Genomic DNA, 5,548 nt, shown 5'->3' with positions numbered 1-5,548 from the left:
ATATAAACAAAAAATAAATATTATACTAATAATATAATACATATATTTATATTTAAATTCTTAATATGATGTATAGTATAATATAATATAATATTCCTGTTTATGCTTTTTGAAAACAACCTAAAAAAAATTCAAATCCTTCATAGAAACATGTTAAGTCAAAGCCAGCCTTCATTATTTTAATTTTAAATTACATATAAACAAAAAATAAATATTATACTAATAATATAATACATATATTTATATTTAAATTCTTAATATGATGTATAGTATAATATAATATAATATTCCTGTTTATGCTTTTTGAAAACAACCTAAAAAAAATTCAAATCCTTCATAGAAACATGTTAAGTCAAAGCCAGCCTTCATTATTTTAATTATTGAATTCACTGTTTTAATGAAATTATTTTTTATGAAATAGATTTTTTCACCAATTTGTGACTTCCATCAAAAAAAAAAGCAGTTATTATCTTACCATCCTAAACATCTGCTGGAGATTTCTTCTTTGAAGGCTTGTTCGCTGGAGACACTAAATGGGTGATTTCTGTAAATCTGCTCTGAAACAATATGTCTGAGTATTATACAAAATAAATGGACTTGAATTACTCTATAGAGTTATTTCGAGCCGTTCTGGCCCTTATCGTATGCATTTATTCAAAATAATTCCCCATCTCTGAGCAGATGGATGTGTCCAGTCAGGTGCAGCAGAGGTCTGGCAGGTGTGTCTGCATTAACACCACTAATCTAATAGAGTTAACGGCCTTAGATAGACTAACTAGCTGCTGCACACGCTCAGACCCAACAACACTGCATCTACAACTCCAGAAACAATACTGTTAAATATATAAGCTACACTACACAATACATTAAGACATAAGAAAGAAGTTGTACATGTGTGGGTATTATCCACCCTCCTGATAATGCTTAGCGTTTCCAGCTCATCCATCTAAGAGCGGTATTAGTCAGCGCTTTATTCATCTGGGGTAGGAAGGACAAGTGGATTAGGCCTTCTCCTGAGTTTATTGCCTCTGAGGATGTCATTATTACAAGAGTATTATTCTAATTTTCTGTTTAATGCTTTAGAAAAGTTTTGAGATGACGCTAATGCACAAAGCCTATCTTGGAGGGAGTCATTTGCAGTGTTTTAAGTTTTAAACTTAGTTGTTGTTTTCTTTAAGTAATAGTTCACCCAAATATGAACATTTGCTGAAATGTTACGCACCCTCAGGTTATCCCGAGATGTAGATGAGTTTGTTTCTTCATCAAAACAGATTTGGAGATTTGGCATTACATCTCGCTCACCAATGGATCCTCTGCAGTGAATGGGTGCCGTCAGAATGAGAGTCCAAACAGCTGATAAAAACATCACAGTAATCCACACCACTCCAGTCCATTTTATGAAGTAAAAGGCTGTGTGTTTGTAGTAAACAAATCCATCGTTAAGATGTTTTGTGAATTCAAACGTTCAAAACACTTCAAAAAACATTCGTGGGTGGATTTAGATGTGAGATGACAACAGAAGGTGGACTTTTTCACTGAAGTAATGTGGATTACTTGTGGATTGTGATGTTTTTATCAGCTGTTTGGACTCTCATTCTGACGGCACCCATTCACTGCAGAGGATCCACTGGTGAGCAAGTGATGCAATGCTACATTTCTCCAAATCTGAAACAAACTCATCTATATCTCAGATGGGCTGATGGTAAATTTTCAGCAAAATTTCATTTTTCATTGAATTATACCTTGCATGACTTTGAGCAGACAGCAAAGGAAACGCATCAGGTGTCCGGCGTTCATGTGAACTCCTTCAGACCTGTCTGAAAGCATCCCAGCATGCACCTCAGGATGCTGGCTGAAGAATGTCAGAGTGAGCAGAGCTGGAGTCTAGGAAAAAGCTCTAATATAAGAGTTTTTAATGTGTGAAACATAGTTTTGATCATTACACCATTCACACATACTGTACTTCCATTCGTGTAATTTCAGAGTTTGAATTAATTGCATGTGTAGGTGTCAAACTCTGACTGCCAGTGTAATTGAGTTGCCCTTTTTAACAACTGATGGCACAAAAGATTCTATTTTTATGTTAAATGATTTTAACTAGGTCAAAGGATAATAAATGATTGTTGAATTAAAGTCATTGTTCACAATCTCCATGGTAACAAAGCAGCCATACACTGCCATGCTTAGTTCGGTTTTCTTCTTCTATTAAAGGAACAGTTCACCAGAAAAGTCTAAATCTGTCATCATGACTTTTTATCATGTTGACATTTTAATAATGTACTGGTCACTCTTTCCCATGCAATTACAATCAGTTTTGGACTGGAGTTGTGAAGCTTCAAATAAAGTAAAAATAATCCATATGACTCATGGACTTTATTCAAGTTGGTTATAATCAATATTGCACGACGGCTTTGAAGAAAACAAGACAGAAATAAAAAATGTCATTCTTAGAAAAGGTGGATCTGCTCGAGTTTTTCATGCAACATTAATAAAAGCAGCAATGTCTGATCTGTGAACAAATCATCCGTTTGACACAAATCTATGACTTCTGATGAGTGTTATATTGCCACTGAGATACTATTATAGTTTTCCATTTTAGTTAATAGTTTATAATATTTACATTTTTTTGAGTTTTTATTTTTATATTTTGTTTTCGCTTTAAATTTTAGTTTAAAAAATTTGATGTTTTTTAATGTCTATATAGTCTTGTTAAATTTTAAATAATCATTAATAGTTTATATTTTAATTTAATTTTTATATTTTGCTTTCATTTAAATTTTAGTTGTCTTATTATTATTATTTAGTTTGACTTATTTTAGTACACCAAGTTAAACTAAATAAAAATAAGAAAAGTTGCCTTGGCAATTAGATGAAATAAAATAAGTTTAAGCTTTTTTCTTTTAATAACTGATTTTATTTCAGTTTTCAGTTAATGTTTTTTTTATTTGTTATAGTTTACAATAATAACCCTGCAGAAGACTATATTGGTGCAAGGTTTGGAGTATGGACAATTTTTCTGATACCTCTGAATCCTTTTGAAGCATGAAACTCCTGTAGTGCATTTGAAAAATGACCAGGACATTTATATAAAATTGACATGAAAACTGACATGAGGATGAGTAAATAGTTATACAGTTTCATCTTGCGCCTGAACAATTTCTTTAAAGTTTTTAAAATAAAACTCAATCTGAGATGCCTGGGTATAGGAAAGGTGAGCTCCATCCTTCTCTCTGTATCGTCTGACAGCATCTCTGTGGAAGATGGGCTTTGCTCAATGATTCATGTGCTCTTGGAGGTTTTATAAAAGCACAAAGACAGATAGATGCATCATATTTATCCAGCAAGACAAGTGTGTGCGAGATGAGAGTAACTAACTTTAAACACAAATGGAAGCTGAAGAGTGAAGAGTTTCTCTTGGGCTTATTCAACTCGTGTTGGCAGATTAGCTCACACCCTGCAGAGACGAGAGGCCAAAGGATTTCACAGCATTAAACCATTTGCTACAGTATATAGCCAACATATGAGAGAGCTTAGTAATTTAGATAAATGATCTAGTGTCAGACATCTACAGCAGATGGACTGCTGGCTGTATGAACACACCTATTTCAGATGTTCGTGAGCGAGCCCTGAGAAGTATATGAAGAAATAATACAAGCATCATATTTAAGGTGAAAACGGGATACATTCACATCAGTGAGAAGCCAAAGAAAATTCAGACCAAGAGCTTGTGAGACATGTTCTGCTCTTCCAGAATTCATTCATTTTTAAAAGGAAATGTATTTCACTCTGACACGATAGTTTTATGTCTAAATGTACTGTAGGTTTCTTTGGACCTTTAGGTAGTTTACGTGTTAATGGATCACGCGATACAAAACAGATGCTGCATTATGTATGTTTTTAAATGCATAATATCATGAAATTAATTTTTTTCTTAGATTTTTTTTTCAAAAGAATCAAAAGAGTTCACATACCGCTTGATTATGACCCTTCTCCCTTTAACGTCCTGCTGGTGCTGATGAGTGTATTTTGAGGTCTTCAAGCTGCTGCTGCTGCTGTTGTAAAAGAGCGCTGAGTGTTCCAGCTTCCATCAGTCTAACACTTCTCCCTAAGGCCACTGTACAGCAAGAGCTATTGATTTACAACAGTCTTACGGGTTTGCTTAAACACTACATCTTGAAATTCTCACTGTGATTGATGCTAAGGGATTCCAGTTAAAGCTCAATAACAGCAGAAGTGCAGCTGACCAGCAGTTCATGTGATCATGTGTCAGTTCAGAACCAGAAGGCTCTCGTTGAGGCTCAGAAGAGGAAGGTTATGCTTGATGAAAAGTGTTTTCGAGTAAAACACTACACTGTACTGCTGTGCTAAAAAATAAAAATAGCCTCAATGCACTAAAGTGCAAACTCTCAACACAACCAGACAAGCAATTTTGAGGAAATATAAACAGCATGCAGGTTTTAAACCACACGAGTAAAGAATTTTCATTTACTCATTCATATAAAATGAAGAAATTAACCTGAATGCATAAACGGTGATATCAAGACGTCTTTATTGTAATTGCATCAATAAATTAGCAAGACCTCTTTGTGAACCAGCCCGACTTAATTTAACCATCAGGGATTGTCCAGTACAAATCATAGAAGACAACTCTAAAAAGATCATTTTCCTCACAAAAACTATCTTCTGTTTAGAGAGAGAAGGACATGCACTTCTATTATTAACAAGACAAGAGATTTACAAATATGTGTTTTGTTCATCTTCCTCCCACACAACACTCCAGGTGCTGCACAGTAAGAAGTACAAAAAAAAAAAAGGTTGAAATGTGAAAAGAACCCCCAGGATACAGTATAACCTTATAAAGAATACAAAAATATAGGGATGCAAATCTAAAGAGTTCAATTTAGTGATAAATTGTCTTCTCTCCATGGACACAGAAAAAGCATTGCAGAAAATATATGCTGTGACTAATTTGAAAAAGAATTACTAACCAGAACTGAAATGTTTTGCACCATTTTCGAATTGAAGCGTACAGAAAGTTTGTAAAAATAGACCCTTATATTTGGCACCCAATAGTTGAATTTGAGTTATTTCAATTTTTAACTGATTGCTGCATTGCAAATAAAACTTTTTTTTAATAGACTTCCCAAAAATTCCCAGCAACTGCATGAATGCTAACCATGAAATCATGACCAGGTCATGTTCTAACCAAAATAAAAATAAAAATTATATCCAGCATATCTAAAGAAAATAAAGCCTGTTTTTAGAACCAATAAGTTTATTTGCACTGTGATTTGAATAATTATTAAGCACTCTAACGAAATAAAATATATATCTTACTATAACAGACGATATATAAAATTCTAATGTACTAGTTTTCTGCTAAAATATTATTGGTGCTCAGCAATTAATAATGGTTCTCTTAAATTTTAAGTTAAACAGTTTACAGTTAAAAACTTTTGCTGCTTAATTTTTTTGAGTGATTCTTTGATAAATAGTTGAATAGAAAGTTCAAAGAACAGAATTTACTTGGAAAAAATTATATATCCCC

This window comes from Sinocyclocheilus grahami, unplaced genomic scaffold (genome assembly GCF_001515645.1).
Source record: "Sinocyclocheilus grahami isolate Dianchi unplaced genomic scaffold, SAMN03320097.WGS_v1.1 scaffold652.1, whole genome shotgun sequence".
NCBI classification, from domain to species: domain Eukaryota; kingdom Metazoa; phylum Chordata; class Actinopteri; order Cypriniformes; family Cyprinidae; genus Sinocyclocheilus; species Sinocyclocheilus grahami.
The sequence above is the reverse complement of the archived record's forward strand: the minus strand, read 5'-3'. Positions refer to the sequence as shown.